Source organism: Dendrobates tinctorius, unplaced genomic scaffold (genome assembly GCF_039654945.1).
Source record: "Dendrobates tinctorius isolate UK_male_01 unplaced genomic scaffold, ASM3965494v1 ptg000022l, whole genome shotgun sequence".
Classification (NCBI taxonomy): domain Eukaryota; kingdom Metazoa; phylum Chordata; class Amphibia; order Anura; family Dendrobatidae; genus Dendrobates; species Dendrobates tinctorius.
In genome coordinates this window covers 80,367,427-80,391,148 of record NW_027361690.1, presented here as the reverse complement: position 1 = coordinate 80,391,148, position 23,722 = coordinate 80,367,427, and the positions used below count along the sequence as shown (strand labels likewise).

At 49.1% G+C, this 23,722-nt stretch overlaps 1 non-coding gene across 1 annotated transcript; it reads right to left on the bottom strand.

Moving 5' to 3' along the window:
- Window positions 1–16,064: 16,064 nt before the first annotated feature.
- TRNAV-CAC (transfer RNA valine (anticodon CAC)) lies at window positions 16,065–16,137 on the bottom strand. Its single transcript has one exon. It is a non-coding gene; the product is annotated as a tRNA-Val (tRNA).
- Window positions 16,138–23,722: the final 7,585 nt, after the last annotated feature.

The window sequence follows — 23,722 nt, the reverse complement described above, 5'->3', positions numbered from 1 at the left end:
ACAATGCTGGACCATTGCAATGTATTATACCGAAAGTGAAAGTCCCATGAAGGGACAAGGTACAAAAAACATTTTTTCAAAAAAATATGTAAAAAAATAATTTTAAAAATCCCCTAAAAATTCCTCTAAAAATACATATTTTTATGTAAAAAAAATAAAATGAACAAAAAAATACACGTTTGGTATTGCTGCATTTGTAAAAATCCCATCTATAAAAGTGTCACCCTAGTTACCCCCTTCAGTGAATGCCGTAAAAAAACCCACAAAAAAGTAGCACATTATACTTTTTCCAAGCGGTATCATCATACCACTTGGAAAAAGTGCAATAACACGCGATCAAAAAGACGGATATAAATAAGCATGGTACCGCTGAAAACGTCATCTTGTCCCACAAAAAATAAGCTGCCATACTGCTCCATCAGCGGAAAAATAAAAAAGTTATGGCTCGCAGAATAAAGTGATGCAAAAATAATTTTTTTTTCGATAAAAGATTTTAATGTGTAAAAATCACCAAAACATAAAAAAAAGATATAAGTGAGGTATCGCTGTAATCGTAGTGACTGGAACGGAGGGGAAAAAAAAACAATTCCTGACTTTTTTAGTTTTTGTTCATTCTGCCTCCACAAAAATTGGAATAGAAAGCGATCAAAAAAACGTTATGTGCCCGAAAATGGTACCAATAAAAACAAGCCCGCAGATGACTCTGTCGGCCGGAATACGGAAAAATTATAGCTCTCAAAATACGGCGATGCAAAAATTTCTTACAAAAAATTCTTCCAAAAAAAAGCGTCTTTTAGTGTGTGACAGAAGTTAAACATGAAAAAAGGATATAAATCTGGTATCGCTGTAATCGTACCGACCCAAGGAATAAAGTCGCCTAATCACTAATATGGCACGAGGATAGGCGTAAAAAATAAAACCAATTCTTCACCTTTTGTGGATTTGTGCATTCTGCCTCCCAAGGATCGCAGTAAGGCGATAACAGTGGTTCCCCCCCACATATGGGGTACCAGCGTACTCAGGACAAATTACACAACAACTTTTGGGGTCTAATTTCTCTTGTTACATTTGTGAAAATAAAAATATGAAGGCAAAAAGATCATTTTTGTGGAAAAAAATTTTTTTTTTTATTTTCACGGCTCTACGTTATAAACTTCTCTGAAGCACTTGGGGGTTCAAAGTTCTCACCACACATCTAGATAAGCTCCTTGGGGGGTCTAGTTTCCAAAATAGGGTCACTTGTGGGGGGTTTCCACTGTTTAGGCACATCAGGGGCTCTGCAAACGCAACATGACACCCGCAGACCATTCCATCGAAGTCTGCATTCCAAAACTTCACTACTTCCCTTCCAAGCTCTGCCATGCCATGAGGTCCTATTTCTCCTGTTACCCTTGTGAAAATAAAAATTTGAGGGCAAAAAGATCATTTTTTGTGGAAAAAAATATGATTATTTTATTTTCACAGCTCTACGTTATAAACTTCTGTGAAGCACTTGGGGGTTCAAAGTGCGCACCACAAATCTAGATAAGCTCCTTGGGGGGTCTAGTTTCCAAAATGGTGTCACTTGGGGGGTTTCCACTGTTCAGGCACATCAGGGTCTCTCCAAATGTGACATGGCGTCCGATCTCAATTCCAGCCAATTTTGCGTTGAATAAGTCAAACGGCGCTCCTTCCCTTCTTGAAGGGTGCAGTTTTTAGAATGGTGTCACTTTTGTTTTTTTCTGTCATATTAACCCCTCAAAGTGACTTCAAATGTGAGGTGGTCCCTAAAAAAATGGTTTTGTAAACTTTGCTGTAAAAAAAATGAGAAATCGCTGATCAAATTTTAACCCTTATAACTTCCTAACAAAAAAAAATTTTGGTTCTAAAATTGTGCTCATGTAAAGTAGACATGTGGGAAATGTTATCTATTAAGTATTTTTTGTGAAATATCTCTCTGATTTAAGGGCATAAAGATTAAAAGTTTAAAAATTGCAAAATTGTAAAAATTTTCACCATATTTTTGTTTTTTCCATAAATAAACGCAAGTTATATCGAAGAAATTTTACCACTAACATGAAGTACAATATGTTACGAGAAAAGAATGTCAGAATCAGCGGGATCCGTTGAAGCGTTCCAGAGTTATAAGCACTGTGAGAATCATGTGGGAATAGTGGATGAGGGCAGGTATATCTCGCCCAGATTCCTTTCCTATGTGGCCTAGTCTGGTCAGTATCACACCTGCTTACTAATGAATAATGGGAGGCGGATATAAAAGGATGCAAGGTGGTTGTGTGAGTGTCTCAGCCTGGGAACACAGAGAGCCTGTCTGTGTGAGAGACACACGTGAGTGGAAGCAGTGCCCACTGCAACTGTGGTTTGGCTGGACGGGAGAAGCCCGCCAGTTGGTAGTTAGGTTGTCCATTGTTTAGTTAGTGCCGGACAGGCAAGGATTTGTTTTATGTTTTATTTCCTTTTGCATTGCTTTCACCGTTAATAAACCTGACCCAGGGTCAGTTATACACGAATCCCAGCTCTGCGCCTGAGTTTCATGCTGAACGCACGTGACCTTTGACCCCAGCAAAGGCGATCCCGGAGTGTTTTATCAAAGCACATAAAGTGACAGTGGTCTGATTTCAAAATTAAGGCCTGGTCCTTAACCTACAAAATGGCTTGGTCGCTAAGGGGTTAACAAGAGACACCACTAACCAAACATCACCAGGAAGACCAAGGAGATCTCCAAACAAGTCAGGGACTAAAGCCCCCTTCACGCATAGCGAGATCGCTAGTGATGTCGCTAAAGCGTCACCGATTTTGTGACGCAACAGCGATATCGGCAGCGATCTCGTTACATGTGACACTCACCTCCGACCCGGCTCCCCGCTGGATTTCGCTGATCGTGTAAGATCGTCCTGGTACATTTCTCGTCGTCCGGCTGACCCGGACCTGCAACTCCCATCGGACCGGACCACCCTGGGGTGAGTATAATAAAACTTATTTTTCTTATCTTTCAGGTTAGATCAGGGGCTCATCTACAGCATTACAGAATGTTGTAGAATAGCCCCGAAAGGCAGCGGCCGTAGCTTATTGCGGAAAAAACAAGCTGATAGGTTCCCTTTAAATCCAGACAGGAGGAAGGTGGCGAGCAGGAAACAGGAAGCGAGGATAGGAGAGCTGCAGGTGCAATGTCCCATCCTGAAGCACTTGTGGCTCTTTAGCATAAAAATTCAAATTCAATACTGGATCTCTTGGAAACTGCTAATTGTATTTAGCCCTCACACTATATGATGGCCACCTTTGTAGTGATGTTCCTATTAGTACCCCCATGCTGTATGATGGCCCCCTTAGCAGTCCCCTTCCTGTATGATGGACCCCTTAGCAGCCCCTTTGCTGTATGATGGACCCCTTAGCAGTCCTTTTGCTGTATGATAGACCCCTTAGTAGACCCCAAGCTGTATGATGGCTCCACCTAGTAGCCCCCAAGCTGTATGATGGCTCCCCTTAGAAGCCTCCATGCTGTTGATGGCCACCCCTTAGTAGCCTCTATGCTGTATGATGGCCCCCCTTAGTAGAACCCAAGCTGTATGATGGCTCCCCTTAGTAGCCCCAAGCTGTATGATGGCCCCCTTAGTAGCCCCCATGCTGTATGATGCCCCCCCTTAGTAGCCTCCATGCTGTTGATGATCACCCCTTAGTAGCCTCTATGCTGTATGATGATGGCCCCCCTTAGTAGAACCCAAGCTGTATGATGGCCCCCTTAGTAGCCCCCATGCTGTATGATGGCCCCCCTTAGTAGCCTCCATGCTGTTGATGGCCACCCCTTAGTAGCCCTCTTGCTGTATGATGGCCTCCCTTAGTAGCCCCCATGCTGCATGATGGCCCCCCTTAGCAGCCCATAAGCTGTATGATGGCTCCCCTTAGTAGCCCCCAAGCTGTTTGATGGCCCCCTTAGTAGCCTCCATGCTGTTGATGGCCACCCCTTAGTAGCCCCCAAGCAGTATGATGGCCCCCTTAGTAGCCCCCATGCTGTATGATGGCCCCCCTTAATAGCCTCCATGCTGTTGATGGCCACCCCTTAGTAGCCCCCTTGCTGTATGATGGACCCCTTCATAGCCCCCAAGCTGTATGAAGGCCCACTTAGTAGCCTCCATGCTGTTGCTGTCCACTCCTTAGTAGCCTCCTTGCTGTATGATGGCCCCCCTTAGTAGTTCCCAAACTGTATTATGGCCCCTCAGTAGCCTCCATGCTGTTGATTGCCACCCCTTAGCAGCCCCCTTGCTGTATGATGGACCCCTAAGTAGCCCTCAAGCTGTATGATGGCCCCCTTAGTAGCCACCCCAAATCTGGATGATGCCCCCCTTAATAGCCCCCATGCTGTATGATGGCCTTCTTTTTAGCCCCCCATGCTGTATGATGGCCCCCCTAAGTAGCCCCCATGTTGTATGATAGAACCCCTTAGTAGCCCCCCAAGCTGTATGATGGCCCCCTTAGTAGCCCCCAAGCTGTATGATGGACCCCTTAGTAGCCCTCACTCTGTATGATAGCCCCCTTAATAGCCTCCAATTTGTATGATGGACACCAATCTTCTATATATATAACAATAAATGTATGTGTGTAAGTATGTGTATATCGGCCACACCCGCTCCACATAGCCCCACCCAATCACTAAGCATCTTTCATTTCACCAGAGCTGTTTAAAAGATGCTGCGCTGTGATTGGTTGCTATGAACAACAGTTTTCCCACTCCACAACACCTCAGCAGACACTGACAGGGTGGGAGAAATCTAGCATCCCCGGGAACATAAGCTCCCAGCCATTGTCTGCCACCCAGAAAGGAGCAGAGAGCACATGACAGAAATGAATCCCCCTCCCGTGCCCATATACCCATCACACATCCTCCATCCCATAGGCACATCTTCCCTCTTAAAGGGATCTCCGGTATGGAAGTTAGGGCAAATCCCTCAGCGCTCAGGTTCTGACCCCAGGCTGACGGGATGATGTGGGATATTAGTGGTGGTAGTCCGGTGGCTCTGGCTGACGGGATGATGTGGGATATAAGGGGAAATAGTCCGGTAGCTCTGGCTGACGGGATGATGTGGGATATTAGTGGTAGTAGTCCGGTAGCTCTGGCTGACGGGATGATGTGGGATATTAGGGTTAGTACTCCGGTGGCTCTGGCTGATGGAATGATGTGGGATATAAGGGGAAATAGTCCGGTAGCTCTGGCTGACGGGATGATGTGGGATATTAGGGGTAGTACTCCGGTGGCTCTGGCTGACGGGATGATGTGGGATATTAGGGGTAGTACTCCGGTGGCTCTGGCTGACGGGATGTGGGATATTAGTGGTAGTAGTCCGGTAGCTCTGGCTGACGGGATGATGTGGGATATTAGGGGTAGTACTCCGGTGGCTCTGGCTGACGGGATGATGTCGGATATTAGGGGCAGTAGTCCGGTGGCTCTGGCAGATGGGATGATGTGGGATATTAGTAGTCCGGTAGCTCTGGCTGACGGGATGATGTGGGATATTAGTGGTAGTAGTCCGGTAGCTCTGGCTGATGGGATGATGTGGGATATTAGGGGTAGTAGTCCGGTGGCTCTGGCTGACGGGATGATGTGGGATATAAGGGGAAATAGTCCGTTAGCTCTGGCTGACGGGATGATGTGGGATATTAGTGGTAGTAGTCCGGTAGCACTGGCTGATGGGATGATGTGGGATATTAGGGGTAGTTGTCTGGTGGCTCTGGCTGACGGGATGATGTGGGATATTAGTGGTAGTAGTCCGGTGGCTCTGGCTGATGGGATGATGTGGGATATTAGTAGTCCGGTAGCTCTGGCTGACGGGATGATGTGGGATATTAGTGGTAGTAGTCCGGTAGCTCTGACTGACGGGATGATGTGGGATATTAGGGGTAGTACTCCGGTGGCTCTGGCTGACGGGATGATGTCGGATATTAGGGGCAGTAGTCCGGTGGCTCTGGCTGATAGGATGATGTGGGATATTAGTAGTCCGGTAGCTCTGGCTGACGGGTTGATGTGGGATATTAGGGGTAGTAGTTCGGTGGCTCTGGCTGATGGGATGATGTGGGATATTAGGGGTAGTTGTCTGGTGGCTGTGACGGGATTATGTGGGATATTAGGGGTAGTATTCCGGTAGCTCTGGCTGACGGGATGATGTGGGATATTATAGTGAATGTGGCTATGCGGAGTGGGCGGGGCTATACACTCAGCTTTATATATATATATATATAATCATTATAATTTGTTATAACTAACCGTAGTTAGTTACTATGCTTGGGCAGTGCCGGGCTCTTCAGCTAGTATTAAAATAAAAAATACCATATACTCACCTAACCTTGGAAGGGTGCCAGTGGACTGATGCGGTGATGTCATCATGCCGGGGCACACACAGGATGTCAGTGATGCGATGACGTCATCACATTGCTCCACCCCGGACCTGCCGTTCTGCAGCAATGTGACCTGTGCTCTACAGAACGGAGAGCCGCACCTGTCCCACTGCCGAGATTTACTGTATGGCCGGGGTCACACTGGCGAGGAATACGGGAGAGTGAGAGGCGCTAAAAGCACGCATTAGACACGGACAAATGATTCTCTATGGGGTCACTCGCACCAGGCGTATATTTCTCCTCCGTATCCTACGCTCCGTGCCACTCGCAGCATGCTGCGATTGTCAGCGTACTACACCCGTAGTACGCCAATGCAAGTCTATGGGTGCGCAAAAAATACGGATTACACACGGAACACACGTGTGACCTGCGAGCAATACACAGGTCTTTTGGCTGGTGAACAGGAAATGGGCCAATCCATCCTCAGGAAGCCTAGACATGCAAATGAGCTAAAAAACCGCTCCAGACATCCAGGAAGTCAGCCTCCACGGAGTACAGCAGCATGGCGTCCACATACATTAATGTAGAGCTCCTCATTGTGCTGGTGCAGGAGCGTCCAGAAATATGGGACCCACGCGACGCAAACTATGCGAACCGCACAAGAAAGGAGGCGTCATGGAGGCGCATCTGTCGCCAGATGTACCATGACTTTGGTGACAGACCACGTGATGAGCAGCATAAAATTCGTAAGTGCAACCATAAAAATAAAATTAACCTTAGCGCGCGCTATAAAATGAATCTACAATCAGCACCCCCCCCTTCCTGTGCATGTACTTTTCTTAGCCTTATGAGGCCGTTACATTAGGATGTGACACGTGGCTTCACACAGCCATAATTAGGGGTTAGGCCACAAGCTCCTCATCCTCCTAGCCAATAAAATTAGTTTCAGTGGCGCTAATGAGACCCTGGGTATCGGCCCAATTACATATGCCACCATGGGTAGAACGCACACCCCAGAAGGCCCCATGCCTAGACTACTGTTTGAAAATGTGACCTCTCAAATATGTGATTTTGACAATCTTTCCTGTCACATTGCAGTGGAAGATGTGATGAAACGGTGGAGAAGCATCCGGGACCAGTACCGCCAGGAATGCCAGCAGTGGTCCAGGAGTGGGGATGCTGGCCATGTAAAGCGCAAATATATCTACTATGACCGGCTGAACTTCCTCGCCCCAATTCTGGCTCTGAGACCATAAGTACATACCTCACACCACATGACACAAAAACATTACACAAATACTTTACAGGGACAAAAATATTGATGTATTTTTGCCTCTGTTCTATTTCATAAAAGAACTCAATCCAACCTTACGGATCGAGGAACGGCCTCAGAGGCAGAGCCCATTATAGATCCTGTAGGGGATGAGGTGGTTGGCCCATCTTCTCCCCCTACAAGAAGGATGGCTGAAGAGGAGGCATCACCAGAACACACAATGGCTGCCCTACACAACACACCACCAGGACGGTCTGCTGCTGCCACATCACCCATCCTGGAAGAGCCGGGCAACTTGAGCAGCAGCCCAACTGCCCAGATCAGGCCCTCCCCACAGGCTGCTCTAGCATCACGGCGAATAAGAAGAAGGCGCCAGGTCACCATTCAAGAGAGCAGGACCAATGTGGACACAGGGGTACTGAATTACTTGTCCAGAGTCACTACAGATGATGGTGAGGAGGCCTATGCACGTAGCCTCACCCTTTATCTCCGTGCCCTTACCCGTGAGGTCAGGCTCCGTATTAGGGGATGTATTCAGATCCTGCTTGATGCAAGCACCCCCCCCCCCCAATACCCCATATGAGGTGTTTGAATTTCTGGAGAGGTGGCAGCTCTCACCAAGAAATTTAATGCGCATGAGACCATCCACACAGATGCATGCTCAAGCAGGGTCTGATCAGCGCTTAATACGTGGGCCAACACCTCAAGCCCTTCCTCCCCCTACCCATCCTTCTATTCCGCAGCCCCAAATGTCTTCCTCAAGCCAACCCCACCAATATGGCCACTTGTACCCACCCAGTGTTGGAGGCTGGTCCCAACCTGGTTGGGGACGATCTGGCTATGTTGGTGGGTATGAGCCACGGGCCTACCATAGCCAACAAGAAGCCCCTCACCATCATCAGTACTCTGGCCAGTATCACCAACAGGCCCAGGAGGCTGGACAACTACAGCATCATGGGCACCAGTATGGCCCCACACAGGGCGATGTTGCCCACAATGTCCAGCAGCACCCACAGGCTGTTCCTCCACGTTCCCCTTCCCCTACATATGAGGATTTATGATTCAAAAGTTTGGAGATGTCCAGTGACATGTAACTGGTGCTTCTAATCTAGACAAAAAAACAGGTGTTCTCCTTCACCAACATTTAGAACATAATTTAACACTCACATTTTTAAACAATGTTTTCCAAACATATGAAACAATCCATCATGACAGGCAACGCTACCTCACGCCTTTCACACAGATATTAAATGTGTGTATAAAAGAGAATATTTAAATGCGCTATACTGTTACATGAAAGGATGAAAATCCACTATTCACTTGCTAACGCATAGGAAAGGCGTGCTTGCCTTTAGTTAAGTTGTCAACTTTGTTGTTAGCAATCTCTAGTAAAACAATTTGAGGCGACCAGCATTCAGAATATCACGCTCTCTCTATGTCTTAACAAGTGAGTTTTGTATTTTCATCCTTTCCAGTATAGCATGCTTAAATATTGTCTGTTCTACAGACAGGTAATATCTGTGTGAAAGATGTGAGGTAGCCTTGCCTGTCATGGTGGAATCTTTCTATGATTGGATAACATTATGAGGAAATGTGAGTGTTATCTTATTGACTTTATGTAGGTGATGGAGCTCACCCTTTGTTGCCTAATCAAGTTTAATGTAGGCATGCAGCAATGTTGTAATTGCATAATGTTTGTTGCAGTTTTTTTCTGTAATGTTAATGTTACACCAAGTTAAAGAAGGCACAAAGGGTCATTTTAGCCATTGCCAAATTTGTGTTATGGCAAAATTATGTTTGCCTTTAAGCAAAACAAAAAAAAAAAAGGCAAAACTAAAAATTTGTCTACTCTAGTTAACGTCTCTGTGTGATTTTTCACAATCCCTCACAACATACTAACAGACACCAACCAATGCAATGAAACAGTCATAGAATCATAAGGGCTTGAGTAATATATATTTAGACACACTTTTAAAGAAACAAATTATAACATAGACACAGCATTCTCTTGCCAAGAAGTTGCCCCCTCAGGTGAGATAAAGTAATTTGTGAAAATATCACGCACTTTGAGGCCAGAGAGCGGTCTACGTTGAGGGTTGATAGGTGGTCTCACCCTGCGCACATTGTCCGGCCTACGCACAACACCATCAGAGGAGGAACAATCATGTATCCTGGTGAAGTTATGCAGAACAACACAGGCTTTGACAACTTCATTCACATTTTGCTCACTCAACTGAATGGCAGACTGGAGTACCCGCCATTTGGCACAAAGAATCCCAAAGGAACACTCCACCAGTCGCCTAGCACGTGATAGGCGCAAGTTAAAAATTCTGCTCCTGTGGTCAAGGTTGCGCCGGGGATATGGCCTCATGACATTGCGTGATAACTGAAAGGCCTCATCTGCCACAAGGACATAAGGGACTGATTGTTCGGGGGAGCCTGGTAGCTGGCGTGGTGGTGGTAGATCCAACTGGTTGGTGCATAGCCGCCGACCCAATATGGAAGTATTGAAGACTCTAGAGTCTCCCGTCCTTCCATAGGCCCCAATGTCAACAATTATAAACTTGTATTGAGGGTCTACCAGAGCCAACAATACAACAGAAAAGTATTGTTTATAATTGAAGAATTGGGAGCCTGAGTTCGGCGGCTTACGCACCCTGATATGTTTGCCATCCAGGGCCCCAATACAATTTGGAAACTGGCAGTCCTCCTCAAAGTCCCTTGAAATCCTTAACCAGTCTTCCATCCTGGGCTCGGGTAGGACCACCTGATGGAGTCTTGTCCAGATTTGTGCACATGTAGACCTCACTATGCCTGAAATGGTTGACTTTCCAATGAGAAACTCATGGTGGATGGCGGCATAAGACAGGCCAGTGGACAGGAAGCTGTAGAACAACAGAAATAGTACAGTTTAGAATGGCTAAAGTAAAAAAAAATCAGTTACATGCCGACCAAACTTGGTAGGAAATGAGAGAGAACAACACACACATATTTGGTGGCACAATGACTAAGTGATATGCAGGACATATTAGAAGTAACATTCTGCTGTGTCAGGTGAAACATATTTTGAGTAAGATGAGGGTATTAAACATTGTCCAAGAAGGCCAAAAAACATAAATTAACACACACATTATGAACATAGAGAATGTGGTTGTGTAGTACATACCGTATTGTGAGTAGAAGTCGCTCCTCTGCAGATATGGCTTTGCGCATCCTTGTGTCCTGAAAGGTTATCCCAGGACGCACTGTCTCCAAGAGGCGATCAAATGTGGAAATGCTCATTCGACAGTACTGGTAAAATTTCTCCGGATGCTCCCGCAGAGACGAATAGAGGCGGTGAAAATGCCCTCTTGTGAGTCGTTGCCTCAAAAGTGGATGGACCCACATGCGTCTCCTCCTCCACGGATCCACTATCACAGGATATGGTTGGCCAAAGCGCCATGACAAAAGCCAGGTAAAGAGAACCTGCTCAGTTGTATTGAATGTCAGACCCTCTGCCATGCTGCACAAAGAACACCAACACACCTCGTGAAAGCAAGGTGACAAATGTACAGAATGTAGGCAGCCACCTGTTTCTGAGTGTCTAAATAGGCTGCAGGCTAATGATTTAAATTGTTTGCAGGCCTCAAAACCGTTAAATGTCCATTTTGCAAGGCTGCGAGAAAATCTTGCCATACGGATTGCATACGGATTACATACGGATACACACATGCGCAAAATACACGACCACACCTTGCTTACAGATGACATACGGAGCACTATTTAGTGGTCATTGATCCGTATTACGCATGTAAAATACGGAGCGTATTTTGCGCAGGTTAGTGTGACTCCAGCCTATCCGTGAGCTGCGCTGGTCAATACAGATTAGGGTCACTCTGGGTGGGCCCATATGAGGCAGTGCCGGGGTGATAGCCCCCTCTGCCCCCCTGGTAGCTCATATATATCTATTTATAACATAGACAGAAAAAATACCTGACCAGCACCTCTTAGTGTGAACACGTGCAAACTGCAAAAACTGAACAATATAGAGAAAAAGAATACAGCAGCACATGTGCATGAATCTAGGCCATGTGAAAACACATAAAAACATTAAAACCATTCAATTTAGATAATAATCCTCAACAATGTTTTTTTTTTTTTACTTACAGTAATATGAAAATGAAGGTTCTTAGTGCACAAATTGGCCAATTCATGTAAGCCCATCAACCACAGCAAGGTGACCTCCCCTGATGGGTCCCTGCTCTACCGTACACAAGCCACTTCTGGGCCACCAGCCTACAATTCTGGACAAACATGTCACTACTGGGCTAAAGGGCCCTTTACACATAGCGATATCGCTAGCAATATTGCTAAAGCGTCACCGATTTTGTGACGCAGCAGCGATATTACTAGCGATATCGCTATGTGTGATACTTACCTCCGACCGGCTCCCCAGCTGGCTATCACTAATCGCGTGAGACCGGCCGGGTCCATTTCTCGTCGGGCGCTTCCTGCTGGGCTTCCTGCTGGCGCCGACGAGCGGCGCGTGGACGCGGGCAGGAGGACGTCAGGATCGCCGCGTCTGACAGGTAAGTAACGACCCCCGACCACTGCTATGTCGCTGGTGAGATCTGCCTGTGTGGCAGCTCACTAGCGACCATTTAGCGATGCACCCGTGGTCGGGATCGCTGGTGCATCGCTAAGTGTAACGGGGCCTTTAGCCTACAATGTATGGGCAGGTAGAGCTGATTGCGGCCACCTGCAAGGCCAATGGGAGGGGTGCAAGATCAGGCTGGAGGCAGCTAGCACCCAGCAACTAAATAGACAGAAAAAAAACCTGACCAGCACCTCCCAGTGTGAACACGTGCAAGCTGCAAAAACTGCCCAATATAGAGAAAAAGAATACAGCAGCACATGTACATGAATCTAGGCCATGTGAAAACACAGAAAAATATTAAAACCATTCAATTTAGATATTAATCCTCAAAAATATTTTTTTGAAAAATTTTTTTTTTACTTACAGTAATATGAAAATGAAGGTTCTTAGTGCACAAATTGGCAAATTTAGATAATATTTTTGAGGATTATTATCTAAATTGAATGGTTTTAATATTTTTCTGTGTTTTCACATGGCCTAGATTCCTGTACATGTGCTGCTGTATTCTTTTTCTCTATTTATAACATATATAGATAGCTTCATGTCTAAATCAGGCCCGGATTGGCAATATAACCAACCGGGCATTTTCCCGCTGGGCCGCTGTCACGTGGGCCGCGGGCGGCAGCGCCCGATCATCTGCGGGCACGGCGGTGATAGTTTCAAGTTCCTCCCGCACTGCAGGGAGATAAGCCGCCACTCCCCCCCTCGCACCCCATCCTCGCCTTAGCATGAGACCTCCTCCCCCCCCGCAGCCACTCACAGCGTCGGACTCGCTTGCCTGCTCGCTCTGTTCGCAGGACCTGTGATGAGGTCACAGGAGGGGAGGAGTCAGGGGGGTCACATGATCAGCAGGAGTCTTTGTCCAGACCCCCGATCATGTCACCCCTGACTTCATCACAGGTCCTGTGCGCTCAGCCTTGCCTCTACCGTCTGCAAGACTCTGCTTTGCTGTTATCATGGTGCTGGTTGAGGTAAGTGTGGGGTCAGGATTTACAGTGTGGATGTAGCAGAGCCGTGTGTGTACGAGGTGTACGGAGAGGAGCCACGCGTGTACAAGGTGTACGGAGAGGAGCCGCGCGTGTACGAGGTGTACGGAGAGGAGCAGTGTGCGTGTACGAGGTGTACGGAGCGGAGCAGTGTGCGTGTACGAGGTGTACGGAGCAGAGCCGCGTGTGTACGAGGTGTACGGAGAGGAGCCGCGCGTGTACGAGGTGTACGGAGAGGAGCCGCGCGTGTACGAGGTGTACGGAGAGGAGCCGCGCGTGTACGAGGTGTACGGAGAGGAGCCGCGCGTGTACGAGGTGTACGGAGAGGAGCCGCGTGTGTACGAGGTGTACGGAGAGGAGCCGCGCGTGTACGAGGTGTACGGAGCGGAGCAGCGTGTGTACAAGGTGTACGGAGAGGAGCCACGTGTGTACGAGGTGTACGGAGAGGAGCCGCGTGTGTACGAGGTGTACGGAGAGGAGCCACACGTCTACGAGGTGTACGGAGAGGAGCAGCGTGTGTACGAGGTGTACGGAGCAGAGCCGTGTGTGTACGGAGAGGAGCCACGCGTGTACGAGGTGTACGGAGAGGAGCCACGTGTGTACGAGGTGTACGGAGAGGAGCCGCGTGTGTACAAGGTGTACGGAGAGGAGCCAAACGTCTACGAGGTGTACGGAGAGGAGCCGTGTGTGTACGAGGTGTACGGAGCAGAGCCGTGTGTATACGAGGTGTACGGAGAGGAGCCACGCGTGTACGAGGTGTACGGGAGCCGCGCGTGTACAAGGTGTACGGAGAGGAGCCGCGCGTGTACGAGGTGTACGGAGCAGAGCGACGTGTGTACGAGGTGTACGGAGAGGAGCCGCGCGTGTACGAGGTGTACAGAGAGGAGCCGCGCGTGTACGAGGTGTACGGAGAGGAGCCACGCGTGTACGAGGTGTACGGAGAGGAGCCACGCGTGTACGAGGTGTACGGAGAGGAGCCACGTGTGTACGGAGAGGAGCCGCGTGTGTACGAGGTGTACGGAGAGGAGCCACACGTGTACGAGGTGTACGGAGAGGAGCCGTGTGTGTACGAGGTGTACGGAGCGGAGCCGTGTGTGTACGAGGTGTACGGAGCAGAGCCGTGTGTGTACGAGGTGTACGGAGAGGAGCCACGCGTGTACAAGGTGTACGGAGAGGAGCCGCGCGTGTACGAGGTGTACGGAGCAGAGCCGTGTGTGTACGAGGTGTACGGAGAGGAGCAACGCGTGTACGAGGTGCACGGAGCAGAGCCATGTGTGTACGAGGTGTACGGAGAGGAGCCGCGCGTGTACAAGGTGTACGGAGAGGAGCCGCGCGTGTACGAGGTGTACGGAGCAGAGCCGTGTGTGTACGAGGTGTACGGAGAGGAGCAACGCGTGTACGAGGTGTACGGAGCAGAGCCGTGTGTGTACGAGGTGTACGGAGAGGAGCAACGCGTGTACGAGGTGTACGGAGAGGAGCCACGCGTGTACGAGGTGTACGGAGCAGAGCCGTGTGTGTGTACGGAGTGGAGCCATATGTGTACGGGATGTACGGAGCGAAGCCAAGTGTGTACGAAGCATACAAAGCGGGCTTTTCCCATGGACACAGGAGTACACGGCGGAGCCCCGAGGAGCATTTTAAAACACACACATGACGTTCCACCAGAAGTGATATGCTGGAAGCTGACTGGAAATGAGATAATTTCTTGAGGAGATTGTGGCGGAACCAGGAATGCTTCAGATCCATCACCGTGTCCTCCTCCGACAGCGCGGACAGCAGGATCACCTTGGAATCGGGGATGCCGGCCATGCGAGCAGATCATGATATGTCCTGCATCGGGAGGCTCAGGTGGGCACTACAATGGGAGCCGGGCTGCTATAGTATCTTTGTAGAATCTTTCTTTATTTCTTTCTCTGTTCTTTTTTCTCTCTCTGTTCTTTCTTCCCCTCTTTCTTTCTTTTTCTTTCCTCTCTTTCTCTCTGTTCTTTCTTTCTTTTCTTTACTTCTTTCTTTCTCTCTCTGTTCTTTCTGTCTCTCTCTGTTCTTTCTTTCCCCTCTTTCTTTCTCTCTCTGTTCTTTCTTTGTCTCTCACTGTTCTTTCTTTCTTTCCCCTTTCTTTCTCGCTCTCTCTGTTTTCTTTTTTCTCTCTCTCTCTGTTTTCTCTCTTCCTTAGTGCCAGTCAGTGTGCCCATAATGCCAGCCACTGTGCCCTCAGTACCAGTCAGTGTGATCAGCAGTGCTAAATGGGTGCGATTAGGTGTTGACATGGGTGTGACTAGTTGTGAAATGGGTGTGGTTGGGCGTGGCCAAAATTTGCAGCGGCGCGCGCAGCGCGCCGCAGTCTTTGTCCATCTTTCCCTTCTTCAAAAGTTGGGAGGTATGATAGGGGCGGCTATGACCAGGGGGTCTGGTTGCCCAATGGATAGCAGTTCTGCCAGGAATTCTGTAATCGTGCATACAAAAGGGGACAGAGATTTGGGAGGAGTACTGTACCTAAAAGCAATAAATAGGACTGAGCTGAAATACTGGGCACAGCTGTGACTACATGTTATATAATCGTGTTAATCTCCTCTCACTTCTTGTAAACTACAAGTGTAAAAAGATATTATATAGTCACCATGTGACTAGTGGGCCTGTGTAACTTCAAATGCCAGGGCTGAATTTTAGTCCCAGTCCGGCCCCGGTCTAAATACATAGTGAAGGGTATCCTCTACTGAGACTAGAAGCTGTCACAGTCTCAGCATAACATAAATCTGTATAATATTTATAAACAAACCCAATAACAAATACATATACAATTAGAAGAACAAAGAGCAGAAGAAAAATTACTAATAAAAAAACCCAGTGTTTCCGCCCGGGATCGAACCGGGGACCTTTCGCGTGTGAGGCGAACGTGATAACCACTACACTACGGAAACCTGTCTGCATTGAGGCTCCGCACTTCGGTAGATAATGCTGATATGAGACGGAAGCTGCCATGTGCTCAATGAAAGGGGGATTTCTATCCCGAGTGTATACTGGCCTTGTATGCGTGGACGGTTGTAGAACATGAGGAGCGCTGATACTGGGGCTTCTGGGAGGAACCTGGCGCTTCTGTCTATTAGAGGTTGGTCAGTGTGCATCAGTGGCGTGATAGAAACAGCCGTTGCCTAGGTGACGCTGTGACCAGTCAGGGATGACCTGCAGTTCAGCCTGTGGAGACAACGGGACATTAGGAACAAAACTTGTGTGACGTCACAGGGGAGCGTCGCTGATTCCATCCGCCAGCAGAGGGCAGCATACGGAGTGTAGACGCTGAGGCGCAGGAGCACGCTCTGCCTGCGGTCACTGTGGCTGCCGCACACACTGTAGGGGAGGACTGAGCAGGGTGTGGTGTGGGCATTGTGTGGCATCATATGGCCATATGGGGAGGGGTGAAGCTGGCACTGTCCTGCCTGTGCCCTCAGTGTGTGCAGGCACTCTCTGGGCCGTCTGGGCACCATACAGTACAGGGCCGTGCCTCTGTGTCATTTCACTTCTGCACAAAAATGTACAACTACGTAAAGAGAGAAAGGTTCGGAACATTACTGTGATTGGTTCATGATGAGCACGTTTAGGCGGTACACACTGTGCCCCCCCAGGATCACATGCCACGTCCTGACAGCAACATGGAGGGTCCTGGGGGTGTAATTGTACAATGTGATGGGGATCCTCTGAGGGACGATCATTGCTGACTAATCAGAGCGACTGTACGTCATGGGCCATATACAAATCACAGTGTCCGGGCTGACCACAGACCTCCCGACAAACACATGAACAGTCTATAATGTTAAGGGTAGGATAATTTTAACATTGAGAGATAGCATATCAAAAATAAAATCCAGAAAATCACATTGTATAAATTTATTTGCATTTTCCAGTAGAAATAAGTATTTGATCCCTCTGGCAAACAAGACTTAATACTTGGTGGCAAAACCCTTGTTGGCAAGCACAGCAGTCAGACGTTTTTTGTAGTTGATGAGGTTTGCGCACATGTCAGGAGGAATTTTGATCTTGTAATGAAGGGCCAGGACCATAGTCGTGACCTGTACTAGGGTGGCAGCTGCGCCCAGCCCTTCCCCTACATGAAACAATACTATGCTCTTCGGCATACCTGCATCTCCAGTCCCATCTTCACCCAGTGACTTCCCAGGCCATAACGGTCCCTCTTCTAGGCGACTGACAGCAAGGGAAACACAGTCTGAGACAAATTTAAAACTTTCTTTACATAGCATTTCGCACGGTACATCCACAGTTGGTACATGATCACATTTGCTTGCTTCCTGATCTTTCCCTTGCTAGTCACTTCTGTGCAGTACCGGCCTGGACCGGACTGTACTAGACTGCTTCCCAGTTCCTTCCAGGTCTGACCTCACTACAATGACATTTCCTTCAGCCTGTTTTGCCCCATCACTGAATTCATCAATCACTATGCTTGGTGACCCCCAGTGAAGCATCCAGCCCGTGTGTACCGATCTTGTCGAAGTGCCAACTCCTTTCATCTCTTTAGTCCAGCCAACTTCTGCCCTAAAAGCATTGGCACAGGTGGTAAGACACCACATCTTCCTTTTCCTGTTCTGTCCCACTGCTAAGACTTGCAGTGGCCGTGGGTAATGTGGTCAATAACAACTTAATGTTACGTGACTGCTAAGCTGTCCGGGCTTATAGCCCATGTGGACTCTTGGGCGCCCTGGCCCTGTCTGACTTAACATTCTACAAGCTTCCCTCTTACTACCCAGCAGCCCCTCCTATAATTAACCCTCTATGAACCTCCTACCAGGCCCCTCTAGTTTACCCCCACCTAGTGGCCCGCAACATAATTACAACTACCCAGTCTATGGGGAAACTATATACTAAGAGTGTCCTCCTCTAATGATCCAATAAAGGATGCACTAGCTTTCCCTAGCTATACATAAATGACATACAATATACAAGCAGTTTTATCATACAAGAACATGAGGCAATATATACACTTGTCATACAATGGTAACACATTCAAGTGGCAATGCCATAAATAATGAGCGGTCATACATAATTATACATGTAGCAGTACCATATTTGTAAAAGTTAAAGACAGGCAACAATCAGAGGGAAGGGAGGCATAGGAGACATCATACCCCACTCCCTTACAATCCACTCCTCTTTGCAGATCATCTCTAAATCATTAAGATTTTGAGGCTGTCGCTTGGCAACTCGGAGCTTCAACTCCCTCCATAAGTTTTCTGTGGGATTAAGGTCTGGAGACTGGATAGGCCACTCCATGACCTTAATGTGCTTTTTTTTAGCGACTCCTTTGTTGCCTTGGCTGTATGCTTTGGGTCATTGTCTTGCTGGAAAACCCAGCCACAACCCATTTTAATGTCCTGGTGGAGGGAAGGAGGTTGTCACTCAGGATTTTGCGGTACATGGCTTCATTCATTCTCCCATTGATGCGGTGAAGTAGTCCTGTGCCCTTAGCAGAGAAACACCCCTAAAACATAATGTTTCCACCTCCATGCTTAACAGTAGGGATGGAGTTCTTTGGGTCATAGGCTGAATTTCTCTTCCTCCAAACACGGCGAGTTGAGTTAAGAGCTCAATTCGTGTCTCATCTGACCACAGCACCTTCTCCCAATCACTCAGAGTCATCCAGGTGTTCATTGGCAAACGTCAGACGGCCATGCACATGTGTCTTCTTCAGCAGGTGGACCTTGCGGGCACTACAGGATTTTTAACCTTTACAGCATGTCACGCTCGCGCCTAGGCTGATTGGCGCGAGCCGGGGGGTTGTGGCCCCACTGTGCCACAAACCAGACTACCTTGGAAGGGGCGTGACTACGGCAGCTACCTCGGTCTTCACTGGAGCCTCTGATGGTGATGTCAGGCTTGTGCAGCAGGTAGCTGCCAGGTGCCACTCCAGGGTGGTGTCTGGCTGTGGCTGCTGATCCCACTCGGGAACAGGACACCTGGACAGGTGCGAGTGACAAGCAGGCTGAGACACAGGGCAAGTGGGCACAGCTTGAGACACAAGGCAGGCGGGCACGGCTTGAGACACAGGGCAGGTGGGCATGGCTTGAGACACAGGGCAGGCAGGCATGGCTTGAGACACAGGGCAGACAGGCACGGCTTGAGACACAGGGCAGGCAGGCACGGCTTGAGACACAGGGCAGGCAGGCACGGCTTGAGACACAGGGCAGGCAGGCACGAATTGAGACACAGTGCAGGCAAGCTAGGCTTGAGACACAGGGCAGGTAGGTGTGGTGTACGAAGGAACAGGTAGGGTGCTGTTCACACAGCAGGAGTGGGTACTGGCTGAAAGTAATGGAATATGGAGGAAGAGGTAGGGTCCTGTTCAAATTGGAGGTGCAGGTACGAGTACGGATAGGAGAGTGTGGAATATGACAGAAGCAGGAGTGCGGAGTAGGCGGAGCCGCAGGAGTGTTGAGTAGGCGGAGCCGCAGGAGTGCGGAGTAGGCGGAGCCGCAGGAGTGCGGAGTAGGCGGAGCCGCAGGAGTGCGGAGTAGGCGGAGCCGCAGGAGTACGGAGCCGCAGAAGTGCGGAGTAGGCGGAGCCGCAGGAGTGCGGAGTAGGCGGAGCTTGCAAGAGTGCGGGGTAGGCGGAGCTTGCAAGAGTGCAAGGTAGACGGAGCTTGCAAGAGTGCAAGGTACAGATAGGGAGGACACAGGGAAAGACACAGCAGGGAAAGGAACCACAGACAAGGAGACTGACAGACAGTGAGACAGACAGAGGTAAGACAGAGTTCAAACAGAGACACAGTACAAGACAAGGTACAGGGACCGAAGGATACAGGGACCAGGATATTCTGCCTCCTGGAGGGCGAGCAAAGAAGTACCAGGCAAGTACTCAGACAAAGCTTGGACAAGACAGGGACCAGGATATAAGCCTCCTGGCGGGCACTCAGAGTGTACTAGAAATGCTAGGAGTAAAGCCTCTCAAGGAAGGCAAGACAAAGGACAGGGCCTGGCTTCCTCAGAAGCAAGGAGCTGACTGAGCATAGACATTGCACAGGCAAACGTTAGTGGGTGTGGTGATCCTATATAGTAAAGGGCTCCAGGTGATTGGTTGGGGACAGATTAGACCGCTGAACCCTGACTGCATAAGAAGCAGAGAGTTCAAGCGCCGCCCCCCTATACACACAGTCAGGAAACATGGAGAGGAAGCAGGAAAACAAGAGGCATAGCGCATGGAGCTGGCAGCAGACAGAAATCACCGCATGACCTGGAGCAGTGAGTAAGTTGGTGTGCAGGGATGGGAGGCCATGCAGTGATGCCAGCAGAGTTGTTACACAGCATAATGTGTTAGCAATGGTTTTCTTGGTAACTGTGTAAGGGAGGGACAGGACTGTAGTTGTGACCTGAATAACCGCAATATCGAGGTCCAGTCCTTCCCCTACAGAAAACTGACAGCTGAGGGCTGCAGCCCCCAGCTGTAAGTTTCATCTGGTTAGTTCATAAAATGAGGTGGACCCCACGTCTGGTTTTCATTCATTCTGCTCTCCTGCCGGCAGAGCAGGAAAGAAGAATCACAGCCGTAGTCAGCACCAGCTGCCGGGAACAACGCTTACAGTAGCCACTTCTTCCCAGTGGCTGTCGGTGAACACAGAGGACAGTGAACAGTTCTCCGTGTGCAGCACGTGTTGCGGGCCGTGTGTCCATGTTAAAACGGACATGTCAGCGTATTTTGCACACAGACACACGGCCCGTGAAAACATGCTGACATGTGCACAGGCCCATTAATTTGAATGGGTCTATGTGTGTCAGTGTCTCCGGTACGTGAGAAAACTGTCACTACAAGTACCGGAGCCACTGATGTGTGAAAAAGGCCTATGAATCTTTATACAGATCACAATGCCCAGAATGACTGCAGACCTCCCGACCTGGACATACTGCCTCAAATGCATCTATAAGTATGTATACAGATCACAGTGCCCGGACTTACCGCAGGGCTTCCGACCCAGAAGTACTGCCTCATATGTGTCTATGACAGTAGCGTAGCTACCGGGGGGGGGCAGAGGGGGCGGTCGCCCCGGGCCCCGAGCTCTGAGGGGCCCACTGAGCTACGCTACTGCAACTGTATCGGCGTGCACAGCGCACCCATACAGTTACATTCTGCGGCAGAGCAGGGAGAATTGATCTCCCTACTCTGCCGCCCAGCCGCTATGGGCCCCTGAGAAGGCGGTGGGGAGCCCCAGTGCCAGAAGTGGGCCCCCCACCTCACAGTCAGCAACGTCGTTATGAGCTTTTCTGTGCGCACAGGACCTGTGATGAGGTCACAGGAGGGGCGGAGTCAGGGGGTCACATGATCAGGGCTTCAGCACAGGGCTCTGCTGTGCTGGTTGTCATGGTGCTGGATGAGGTGAAGTAAGTTTCTGTGTGCGGTCAGGATTGGTTTACAGGGTGGATGTAGCAGAGCTCTGTGTGTATGAGGTGTACAGAGCGGAGTCGTGTGTGTAGAAGGTGTACGGAGCAGAGATATGCATGTATGAGGTGTACAGAGGAGCAGAGCTGTTTGTGTACGGAGCGGAGCCAAGTGTGTACGGGGTGTACAGAGCAGAGCCGTGTGTGTACGGGGTGTACAGAGCAGAGCCGTGTGTGTGCAGCATGTACGGAGTGGAGCCGTGTGTGCAAGGTGTACGGATTTGAGCCGTATGTGTACGAGGTGTATGGTGCGGAGCCGCGTGTGTACGGGGTTTACAGAGCGGAGCCAGGTGTGTACAAGGTGTACGGAGCGGAGCCGCATGTGTACAGCGTGTACGGAGCAGAGCGGTGTGTGTATGTATAGGGGGTGTGGAGCAGAGCCATGTGTGTATAGGGGGTATCAGGTGCAGTAATAGGGGCACATACGGCAGCAGCGGCTCAGCATTGGGGTATCAGGTGCAGTAATAGGGACACATACGGCTGCAGCGGCTCAGCATTGGGGTATCAGGTGCAGTAATAGGGACACATATGGCAGCAGCGGCTAAGTATTGGGGTATCAGGTGCAGTAATAGGGACACATACGGCAGCAGAGGCTCAGTATTGGGGTATCAAGTGCAGTAATAGGAACACATACGGCAGCAGCGGCTAAGTATTGGGGTATCAGGTGCAGTAATAAGGACGCATATGGCAGCAGAGGCTCAGTATTGGGGTCTCAGGTGCAGTAATAGGGACACATACGGCAGCAGCGACACAGTATTGGGGTATCAGGTGCAGTAATAAGGACACATACGGCAGCAGAGGCTCAGTATTGGGGTATCAGGTGCAGTAATAGGGACACATACGGCAGCAGCGGCTCAGCATTGGGGTATCAGGTGCTGTAATAGGGACACATACGGCAGCAGCGGCTCAGCATTGGGGTATCAGCAGGATGATGGGTTTGTGCAGGTTGGGGATATATGGTGATGGGGCTGGAATATGAGAAGTGAAACGTGTCATTGTTCTATTCTCTGTAGCTGAGTCCTGGCTGGAGGAGTTGTCATGTCGGTCTGGGCCAGATGGTAAAGACGTGAAAAGTGACCGATTCCATCAGAAAGAATGTCAGCGGTAAGACACCAACTATACCTGTGCAGTAATCACATATGTTTTGTAGGACTGTATTTACCACTGACCATATTGCGGTAATATCCATGTTGGTCTTTATATAGGGATTATTTTCAGTAACAGCGCGGTCATCTCCTACATCCACTATTAGGGTGCATCACCGAGTTGTAATCAAAGTTACCTAGTTAGGGGCCCACTCAGAAGTTGCGCCCCCCCCTGAACCGAAACCCTAGCTACGCCTCTGGTCTATGAGTATGTATACAAACCACAATTTCCGAACTGACCGTAAGCCTCCCTACATGGACGTACTGCCTCATATGTGGCTATGAGTACGCATACTTAACACAGTGTCCAAACTGACCACGGGCCTCCCAACCCAGACTTACAGCCTGACATGTGTCTATAAGTATACAAGTATTTATACAGACCACAGTTGCCTGGCCTGACCGTGGGCCTACTTAACCAGACATACTCCTTCATGTGTCTATGAGTATGTATACAGACCACAATGTCCAGACTGACCACGAGCCTCCCGACCCAAACATACTGCCTCATATCTGTCTATGAGTATATATAAACAGACCACAATGCAGGACTGACCGTGGGCCTCCCGACCCAGATATACTGCCTCACATGTAGCTATGAGTATGTGCACAGACCACAATTTCCGGACTGACCGTGGGCCTCCCTACCTGGACACACTGTCTCATATGTGTCTTTGAGTATGTATACAGATCACAATGCTCGGTCTAACCACTGGCCTCCCAACCCAGACGTACTGCCTCACATGTGTTTATGAGTATGTATACGGACCAAAATGCATGAACTGACCGCGGGCCTTACACCCAGGACTTACAGCCTCACAAGTGACTGACCGTGGGTCTCCTGAACTACAGTAGACGTACTGCCTCATATGTGTCTACGAGTATGTATACAGACAACAATTCCAGAATGACCGCGAGCTTCG